We start from the raw sequence: 11,542 nt of genomic DNA, 5'->3' as shown, positions 1-11,542 counted from the left end.
AAAAAAAGCAGGCAGATGGCAATTTCCAGCTTTGTGTTCTCTGCCTCTATGTATTGGATTTCTACTTAAGACTAGCTTCAGAGCTTATAGTCTGCACCAAGTCTCTATGAATCTGTTGCAACCTGGTTTCTGACTTGCAGCACTGTAGTGAAATCTTGGGGTCGGGGCCCTGAACAAAGGTACTGTATTTATGTGGACCCCACAGATACAACTTGTATAGTCTCATCCCATAAAACATACACCAATGAGAACTGAGCAAAAAGTTCCTGCTGGAATTTTTTTTCAGTCAATGTCAGTGCTTGAGGGAGACGAGATTTCCCAAAATTCCCATTGTTTACCTTTCTTGTCACTATGTGTTTTGCAGTCTAGGTGGTGGCACTCTTTGGAGTCTCGGAAACTGCCAGCTGTCACTTTCTCTCCCAGGATTTTCTAGAAGGAGGGGAGGAAGCATTGCCCTCACTCAGAATTGGCTTTGTTATATTATTTCATCACGTGGTGCCATAATGAAGCCAAATCAGAATTATGGTAATGATTCATGTCCTGACTCTAGGTTTGGGATGTCCAAACTTTTTGGCAGGAGGGCCATATCATCTCTGTGATACTGTGTCAGGGGCCAGGAAAATAAAAATCACATTTCAAATTTGAATAAATTTACATAAATGACTGGAACTTCATTTGGATGGAAATGAGATGGAACTTATATGAATGAATGAAGGTCTTGCAATAGCTCAAGTTCTATAAAAGGCCTTGCACAAAGCAAGGCCAGCCCTTCCTTCACTGCCACTGCTGCATCACACATCTGAAACAGCAAGCAGTGGAGGGAGCCCTCGTTCCACAGCTCATGTGAGAGGTTGAACAGTCACCCTCACACTGAGAGCAGTTGTGTAGGGCCAATAAAGGGTCCAGCAAGTCTTCAGAGGGCCAGAGTCTCATTGGAGACGGGGGGCTCCCCATGGGCCAGATTGGGAGTCCCTGAGGGCCACAGGTGGCCCCCAGGCCAGAGTTTGGGCACCCCTGATCTAGGAAATTGTGGGGACAGGAAGTCTGCCTGGCAGTCCACTCTTTCTGAAGTCCAGCTTTGAGAATTCCTAAAAGTAATTACGGAGTTTGAGTGTGGACATTTCACTGCTGCTTTCAGTTCCTTCACTTCATTTGTATGTTTTTTTTTTTCCCCTTCTGGGAATACATGTGCACATTGAGAAAGCCCTGCAAAAATAATCTCTCTGTGACTGTACATGTGTTTGCATCAAGATTATGTTTGCAGGACATTTTACTGATGCATAAATACACTGCAATGCATTGGGAAAACGAAACAAGAAGCATCTTGATGCAAACATATGCGTAGTCACATTAAGTTTACTTCTTTTTTTGCAGTGTTCTCTGAACATGTATCAGAAATCAATAAAGTGGAGGAGCTAAAACCTGCAACACACTGTGCATGTTCTGCTCTCTTTTCAAAATTCCCTGACCTCCTTTGAAGCTTCCTTTTGGCCTGTCAATTAGTTTGCTATTCTGCTTGCCAAGGCTGGCCCAGTAACTCCACCAAATGCTCCACCGATCTTACTCAGCAGGACACCAGTCCCCACCACTTCTTTCTGAAGCTCTTGCTGCTCTCCTCCCTCCCCTCTCCCTGGATTTGAATGGAAAGGGGGGAATTGAGTAGAAGAGAAAGTGTGGAGGAAAGTGTTAGTGTGTGTCTTTGACGCTCTAGCCTACCACCCTCTTCTCCTCTGCATTCCCTGTCCATTCCCTTTTTCCTGCTTAAATCTAGCATGGAGGAGGAGTTGTGGAGGTGGACAGTTGGATCGAATTGGGTGCCCCCACTTGACAATCCTTCACCTGAAGTGACCTGCTGAGGTGACCTTGAGGACAAACCAGCTGTGCTACCTGCAGAGTAGAGTTGGCAGAGACTGGTGATTTAGATTGGAAGGGGAAAAGTTACACTGCACTCTTGGCAGTCAGATCCGGATAATTATCCATAACTTACAATCCAGGTGAAGTCAAGTCAGTGGATTCAACCGGTTCCATCTCCTCCAAGCCAATGGGGCCTCATTCGTCTCACTGCAAATACATCTGCTTAACCTGGTTGTGGTGGTGGTTGTGAAATGGGTCATAAAATCAATTCAGATCTACGCGCGTTGGTCGGACTTGTTTGCGGGCGAGGCTGCCTGTCGCCTCCATCAAGCGCAGGGAGAATAAATTCACAGCTGGGAAAATGTGCCTTGTTACAAGCCAGTCAATTGATCACTCTTTCTTCCCCTTCTTCTTTGGCTGTTTACCCAGCAGGAATCAGCCCATTCAGAAATGAAATGCACCTCTCTCGGTAAGCACATTATGAATTATGAAGTGCCTTGATAGCTGTTGCACAAAAGAGTGAAGCAGCTGTTGTGTCGGGGGGAGGGGAAGGAAGTCACCGAAGCCCCAAAGGAATTGAGGGATCATTATGATTAAGCTGCTCACCTCTGCCTCTCTCTCTCTCTCTCTCTCTCTCTCTCTCTCTCACACACACACACACACACACACACACAAGTGACAATTAGTCATTCAAAGAAGCGACAATGAGACATGGCAGACAAGGAAGTGCAATTTGAATTTCAGAGCAACATTGGAAAATGGTTGGGAAGGACGCAGCAGGAATGGAGCTGTCAATCAACCAGCCCCATCCTTTGGCTGGAAAAACCCAAACATCAGGTCTCTCTCTCGCTCTGCTGCATCTGGGTTCTCAGCTCCTTACTGGGTCCTGGAGACCCAAAATGAAAATGCAACACAATAGTCCTGACTTTCGTGGTAAAGACCATTGGCTATTCTTTTCTATTCTGTAAATGAAACTACTTATTTGAATCTTGCACTTTCTTAAAGACGGTCCTTAATTATTGGCTAGACCAGTGTTTCTCAGACTGTGGGTTGGAACCCACTAGGTGGGTCGCAAATCAATTTCAGGTGGGTCCCCATTCATTTCAATATTTTATTTTTAATATATTAGACTTGATGCTACCATGGTATGTGACTGCATTTGGGGAAATGTGGGTCCCGGTGCTAAATGTGTGAGAACCACTGGGCTAGGCTTCCGATTGAGAATGGGAGCTCCCAGGATGCATTGCATTTGCCATCCCTATTTTAAATAAACAAAGACATCTGGGCTCCCTTCAACAGCTCCCTCCCAGTCTCCAAAAAAAGAAAATTTTAAAAGGAAGACTCGATTGCTTTGTTCTTCACATCAACTCTGAAATAAGAAAGGATAGATTTTGCCATCTACCATAATATAAACAGTAATATGTTCACATATATTGAAGGGATAATATAAGAGCCCAGCTGGATGAGACCAAAAGCCCATCTAGTCCAGCTTGCAGTATCTCACAGTGGCCCATCAGATGCCTCAGGGAGCACACAAGACAATAAGAGACCTGCATCCTGGTGCCCTCCCTTGCATCTGGCATTCTGAAGTGGCTTAGTTCTAGAAAAAGGAGTTTGCACATACACATCATGGCTTGTAACCTGAGATGGGTTTTTGCCTCCAGAAATTTGTCCAATCCCCTTTTAAAGGCATCCAGACCAGATGCCATCACCGCATCCTGTGGCAAGGAGTTCCACAGACTAATTGCAGCTGGGTAAAGAAATATTTTCTTTTGTCTGTCCTAACTCTCCCAACACTCAGTTTTAGTGGATGCCCCCTGTTTCTAGTGTTGTGTGAGAGGGAAAAGAAAATTCCCCTATCCACTTTATCCATCCCCTGCATAATTTTGTATGTCTCAATCATGTTCTCCCTCAGGCCCCTTTTTCCTCAGGTACATTTTATCTTTTTCTAGGGTAGCAGAACACAGCATGGTTGACCATGAATGAAGCCTCAACAGTGATGTCTTCTGAGTACAATTCATAACTGGGGTCACCCTGCTGTGGAGCTGATTGCCACCAGTCACAACACCAGGTGCCAGAGGTTTTGAAGTTGAATCTGACATGAGATACGGTTACAGGTAACCAAGCACTACTTTTGGGGAAGGCAGTGGCGTATCTAAGGAAAATGGCATCCACGGCAAGCAATGAAATTGTGCCCCTATCCAATCAGAGAAGGGGAGATCATGGGGTGGGAAGCCAGCCCTGTTCATCCTACCAAGTGAATTTATTCAGCAGGCTATCCGGTAAAGAAGCCAGCCCTGTTCCACCAAGTTGAATTTATGCAAAAATCCAGAGATGATAAGACCCCCAAAAATAAATGGAAAAATAGTGTTCATTTACCTCTTTTTGGAGGTCCCCTGAAATTGGTGCAAGAACGCACCATTGGCTGTGGTGTGGAAATGCACCATCAATAGGATATAGATAAGTCTGCACGCGGTACCCCCCTTCAAGTGGCACCCAGGGCAGATGTCCCCACTTGCTACACCCTAGATATACCACTTAGGAAAGAGAGGAAGTGCCAGTGCAATTACTCCCTCCTCCCTCCCTTTCCCAGAGGTCTATGTGGCGTGCTCTCAAGCAGCAGGGCCTTGTACTCTTTCAATTTAGCAAAGACTCCAAGTTCTTTGGGTGCAAGTTTGATTGCTATGTTTTACAGCTCATAGCACATTTGTGATGACCACCTACACATAGCTATAGTTTAGTCATTTGAAAGGGGCTAACTCATTTTTGTGCCCAAATAGGTGACATTTCAGTATTTTTAAAGATAGATGGTTTTTAGAATGTGTTGTGAGAAACTGACTGCCTGAATTTCCCCCCCCCTCTCTCTCTCTCTCTCTTTAAAGCTTTGATTATTCTACTCAGTGCACAGATTGATTGAAAGTTTCCCGTTGAATTCTTGTTGCCATGTCTGAGATGATAAACGTAAGGCATGCAGGCCTTCCCCCCTCCACAAAAAATCTGTTCACACACAAAAATGTGCACAAACACACCCATCCCCAAGTCTCCGTGTCGGTAATGGTTGTAATGGAGGAAAAAATCATTCCATCACCTTTGAGAGAGGCCTTTTCTGTGAAAGCCTTATGGCCCAATGACACCAGCGGCGACACCGAAAATGTGCAGTGACATGCTGAAAAGCAAATGGAGCGGTTTACGATTCATGGGTGCTGTCAACTCTGAAAATGCCTGAAGGAGAGGTCTACACAGAGTCCATTCTGAGAATGCAATGCAAACGCATGCTTCTGCACTCCAATGGAATGATCTCAGGTAGGGGCAGCTGGGCAGACTTGAATCTGGAGATGGGACTATATGCCATAGCTAGGCTGAGAGTCTGCCAAGAAAAATTTGTATACACATTGAATGCAAGAGTTGTCTAGGGAGGTCAAGTGAAGTGGCCATCTCATGTAGTGGACCACGAGACTAGTGCATGTTGTCAGAGGTACCTCGTGTGCTCCCATGTGCCTCCAACAGCTCAAGTCCAGCCGGCACACACATCCTCTTACTATTGCATCTGCCTCCTCTTCTTTCTGCAGCTGTGCCATTTTTTAAAAAACTGGAAGATGTGAGTGCAAGAGGAAGTGATCTAGCTGAAACATCACTGTTTCTGATGTGCCAAGCTCCACCACTCCTGTTGTTCCTCCCACTCACTGATTTTTAAAAGAAAGAGGGACGTGGAGTTGAAGAGGAAGTGGAGAGAAGAGGAGAGTGGTGGACTAGACTAGAGCATCTTTGATCAGAGAAAATCTAGTCCACCACTTTCCTCCACACTTCCTCCTCTGCTCCATCTCTTTTTTCCTTTCCTAATCCAAGGAGTACAAGGAGAAGAATCCGAGGCAGGCATAGAGAGGTGGGTAGTGGGTGCCCCCCCCCCATTTACCACCTGAGACTAGCACCTCTCTCATGGATAGTCCAGACTCTGGACAGGAAGCCCCCAGTAAATTGTTTCTCAAACTGTGGGTCGGAACCCACTAAGTGGGTCACAAGCCCATTTCAGGTGGGTCCCCATTCATTTCAATATTTTATTTTGTGTATATTAGACTTGATGCCAACATGGTATGTGACTGTATTTGGGGAGATCTGTACTTTTCACAGGCTACAATGCATATACTTTTAACAATGATAGTCAATGGGGCTTACTCCTTGGTAAGTGTGGATAGGATTGCAGGCTAGGATTGTTAAAAAAATTTTCCTGCTTGATGATGTGACTTCTGACCATGACATCACTTCCAGGTTAATGACATCACTTCCGGTGGGTCCCAGACAGATTGGCATTCTAAAAAGTGGGTCCTGGGTTAAAGAGTTTAAGAACCACTGCCCCAATAGTTCATGCCTCTTTTTCATTCATTTGTAACATCCAAACTTTTCTCATTTCGATTTGCAAAAGCCCAGTGCAGGGACACCTTGAGCATCTCCTAATAGGATCAATGTAAAGTTTTAATGCTGGTCATTATAAAGTAAGCATGGAAAGCAGAGGGGATGAATCACTCGCTACCCAAAGGAGTAGGGAAGAATCATCATTGTGAAGTGAGAGGACACAGCACTATGGAACTTCTCCACGCTTTGAATGTGTTATCCTGAGTTGTCAATGCCTTCTGCTTAACATGAGACAGGTCTGAGATAGGCTGGAGATGATGAAGGAGGGATTCCAAGAAAACAGCAGTAATTTATTCATCTCTCCCTGATTGCTATTCCTTCAGAGTTCTCTGTAATCAGAATCATTGATTTTTGGGTTCTGCTGGTAGATGGGCTGAAAATTGGTCATTTTCACCATCTTTCCAGTTTGGTAATTGGTGGGGTCTGCAAGTTCATCAGGAGGCCTGCACTGGATATGCCTCCAAGAGATCTCCTTGCTCCAACAACCCTCTCAAAGAAACAAAATGGGAGCAGAAATATTCAGCACACTCAGGCTATCATTTAACTGCCCTCCCCCTCTGGAGAAAAAGTTTTGTTTTTTTCCCCTTCAAATGCCCTCTGTCCATTTGAATCCTTTGCTCACCAGCCTCTGCTGGTGTAACATCTGAGTTTTAATAAGAACATAAGAACAGCCCCACTGGATCAGGCCATAGGCCCATCTAGTCCAGCTTCCTGTATCTCACAGCGGCCCACCAAATGCCCCAGGGAGCACACCAGATAACAAGAGACCTGCATCCTGGTGCTCTCCCTTGCATCTGGCATTCTGACATAACCCATTTCTAAAATCACGAGGTTGCACATACACATCATGGTTTGCAACCCTTAATGGATTTTTCCTCCAGAAACTTGTCCAATCCCCATTTAAAGGCATCCAGGCCAGATGCCGTCACCACATCCTGCAGCAAGGAGTTCCACAGACTGACCACATGCTGAGTAAAGAAATATTTTCTTTTGTCTGTCCTAACCCTCCCAACACTCAATTTTAGTGGATGTCCCCTGGTTCTGGTGTTATGTGAAAGTGTAAAGAGCATCTCCCTATCCACTCTGTCCATCCCCTGCATAATTTTGTATGTCTCAATCATGTCCCCCCTCAGGCGTCTCTTTTCTAGGCTGAAGAGGCCCAAACGCCATAGCCTTTCCTCATAAGGAAGATGCCCCAGTCCAGCAATCATCTTAGGTGCATAGGATCAGGACCATTCTGGTAGCCTTGCATTCTCCTTCACATGATCTTCCACACCAGCCAAGGCACGTTTGCTTACTTGACTGTGAGTTGACTAAACTTGACCGTGAGGCTTAGTTTCGCTTTCCATAGGGCTCAATACATTCATCTGCTTGGAGGAAGGGATTTACTTCTCAGGTGTTTTTGGGGGCTGCATATTTCTGGATCAGGACCATTCTGGTGTTGTTGGATTCCTCTCAGCCTGCCCTTTCCAATGGTCTAAGGCACGTTTGCCTACTCACGGGTAAACACGCAATACGGCTCACTTTCACTTTCCATAGGGATCCATGCATTTTTTTGTTCTCCAGTTTTTTGGTCATAACTTTTAATAGAAAGGAGATATTTCACTGTGGTTTTTTGCACTGCATTCCTCTCAAAATTCCATATCCAACAGTATATAATGATGGTATTATGCCTAACCACTGCGATTTTTGCATTTCACCCCCAGTGCGCGTCTCCCCCCTATGCGGATCACCCGGTGCGGTCCGCACCCCCCGCACCCTCTAGTGACGCCACTGAGCAGAGCTGTTCTGAGTAGTGTGAGGCCTTCTACATTAGAGATCTCAGAGCAGAGTGGGTGATTTCTTTACAGACTGCTATGACCAGTTTGCAAAACACTTTGCAGACAGACTAGCTCACATTTGTTCTCACTTGGATTCCATCTTGAGAGAACTGATTGATGTGCCTTTGGCAGCTGCTTTTCCTGCTGTTCATGTTCAGATTGTGCAGCCTAAGAATGTGGGATGTGATTCTTGGGAGGCCAACGTTGGCATAACAGAAGGCAAACGTGGGTAGCTTCTGAGTCTTCAGCACCCTGGGGGAGGACCACTGTTAATGCTGTCCTACCCCCCTGGAGAGAATGAGACCCAGTCAACAACCAATAGCCATCAGAAGCTGTAGCTCCTGCAGGACTTTTAACTGATTGCCTATTTCTTGGTACAATCCTAAACAACTCAGGACCAGCCACAATATCAAAAAGACAACGTTCCAATCGGAATCTGCCCATTCATGAAGATCATCTAGTGCAGGAGTGTCCAAAGTTTTCGGCAGGAGGGTCACATCATCTCTCTGACACTGTGTCGGGAGCCAGGGAAAAAAAGAATTAATTTAATTTACATTTCAAATTTGAATAAATTTACATAAATTAATATACTAGAGGTGGAACGTATGTGAATGAATGAAGGTCTTGCAATAGCTCAAGGTCTATAAAAGGCCTTGCACAAAACAAGGCTGGCCTTTTCTTTGCTGCCGCTACTGCATCACAGACATGAAACAGCAAGCAGTGGAGGGAGCCCTCACCCACAGCTCATGCGAGAGGTCAAACAGTCGCCCTCATGCTGAGAGCAGTTGCGTCGGGCCAGTGCGGGCTCCAGCAAGTTTCCGGAGGACCAGAGGCTCACTGAAGGCTTGGGTCTCCCTGAGGGCCGCATTGGGAGTCTTTAAGGGCCGCAAGTGGCCCCAGGGCTGGGGTTTGGGCACCCCTGATTATAGTGGGACCCTTTTGCAGATCCTGCCATCTTCTGAAGTATGGTTGGTGGAGACATGTGAGAGGGCATGTTCTGACATCCAGAATGTGGAACTCACTGCCTCAGGAAATCTGCTTAGGCCCATATAGTCATTCTGGTTCTTGCTTGACTGTTTTATTTGCTACACTGTAATTTTTTTTTACATTTTTGATTGACTGTTTATATTATTCTGATGGTTTGTTTATTTTAAATTGCAATCCTGCACTCACTTACCAGGCAGTGAGTTGCATTAAACTTTGGGACTTACATCTGAGTAGACATGCATAGGCTTGCACGGTTCATCACGTCAGTCACCTTGAGCGCTACTGGAATGAAAATTCAAATAAATAAATAAGCGTGTCAAATAAGCGTGTAATTCTTCTCCCCTACCCTTCCCAATATAACTGCTATGAATCACTGTCATGTTCAGGAAACAAGAAAAACTGTGAAAAAATACGTAAGTAAGAATGAAACATAGTTGCACATGTTTAGCGCTAATTAAGGTTAAATTGTACACAATTTGTAGTCACTGTGATGTGCAGGCCACTGAAATTTTGTGGCACACATATCTGAACATGACTCCCCCCCCCCCAAAGCCCAAGGATATGCAACAATCATTACTTCAGCCTCAAAATAATTAACAGTATAGTCTCCTGCAGGCTGTGATTCAGTGGCAGAGCATATGATTTGCATGCAGGTGGTCCTCGTTTCAATCCCCAGCCTCTTCACCTTAAGGATGAGAAAGATTCCATTCTCAAAACTCTGGTGACCAGCTCTCAGTCTGAGCTAGAAGGGCCAGGAGTCTAATTTCAGTGTAACTCAACTTCCTCTGCAGTGGCTCTCAAACATCTTAGCACTGGGACCCACTGATTAAAATGACCTCTCTGTTGAGACCCGCTGGAAGTGATGTCATTAACCTGGAAGCGATGTCATGGCCAGAAGTGACATCATCTAGTAGAAAAATTTGACACCTCCATATGACAAAATCAAGTAAGTAAATCGAAAGTTTAGAATAAGTTTAAAAATTTATTTAAAATAAAGATCCCTCCTAACCCTCCCAAGCAGTTGCTGATTCGTTTTTTTAAAAAAAAATCCCCAAACATCCCAAACTCTGCAATCCTATTCACACTTACCTGGGAGTAAGTCCCGTTGACTATCACTGTTAAAAGCATAAACACAGATCTGTAACATTTCCCCAAATGCAGTCACAAGCCATGGTAGCACCGAGTTTTAATGTATTAAAAAATAATATACACATTGAAATTAGTGGGGGCCCACCGGAAATTGGCTTGCGACCCACCTAGTGGGTCCCAATCCACAGTTTGAGAAACACTGCTCTATGGGTATGTGATGGAGTGGCTTGAAAACATGATGATTTTTCAAAGAACATTTGAAAACAAACCCTGAGGAGGTGCGTTATGGGCTGGGCTGCACATCTCTTTCTTTGGGTGGTTTTGAGGCTTGAGTGATGACAGACCTCCAGTTCTAAGTTGCTCGTATTAGCTAGTGCTGCAGCATGCCAGGGGCCCAGCTGCACATGTCGGAGGCAGTGCGCAGGGGCGTGCCCTCGTCTTTCACCTTGCTTCTCCCATTGGTGGAAGTGATTCTGCCGGGGACGAAGTGACAGATTGCCACGTCTAATTGCCTCTCTCTGCTCCGAGGTGCGCTTGAAGCACTCGCTGCATAAGAGTCCTGCCTAGGAGACATTTCACTGTTAACTGCTGTTCTTGTATTAAAGCAAATGAAAAGAATATCAAACCATAGAACAGGGAGTGCTTCCAACAATCTGCTCTTTTCTGTACCCAGGAAAATTATAACTACCCATATGGGAAACCATCTGGCTGGTTTCCAGGTGTTTTGTGTGGCATGAAACCTACGGGGTATCTTGTCTGTTGGATGCCTCTGCCGAAAGTGCAGTCTTATATAATTTAGCATCTCTGCCTGAGATCAGGATTTCCTCCTATCACAAATGTCAGGCTGAATGCCACGGGCGTCCGCCAGCATTATTGACGCGTTTCATTCACAAGCTGCTGGAGTGTAGGCTTTTTTCCTTTCATTTTTGTCAAAAATACTCTGAATTGTAAATGAGGAGTGCAGCAAAATCTTCCTTCCGTGTCGGATCAAAAAAGAAAGAAAGAAATGGAGAAATGTAATTTAAAACTCATGAAGGTTTTTGGAGGTCTTATAGGCAGACCTTGGCATCTTCTGTTTCAGACACAGGCTAATTCTGGGCAGAGGGAAGTCACATGTACACTGAGAAGGCTGGCAAATGTTTAGGAATCTGCTTCTTGGACTGAGCGTATTCTACTTGCAGGGAGAGAACGACAGAGCAAGACTCTGTAAGGAAAGCTCTAAGTGTGTACCCCCCTTGCTTAAAACGTCTGGCCCCTTTGGAGTTGGGTTCATCTCCTTCCAAGAAGACCCTGACAAGGCTGTTCCAAAATCTCTTGCAGTGGTACAACAAGTGCCCCCCCCCAGCAGTCCGAGCTGCTGATAACTCAGGCCTACACATATT

This window comes from Tiliqua scincoides, chromosome 8, assembly GCF_035046505.1.
Source record: "Tiliqua scincoides isolate rTilSci1 chromosome 8, rTilSci1.hap2, whole genome shotgun sequence".
Taxonomy (NCBI): Eukaryota; Metazoa; Chordata; class Lepidosauria; order Squamata; family Scincidae; genus Tiliqua; species Tiliqua scincoides.
Note: the sequence above shows the minus strand (reverse complement) of the source record.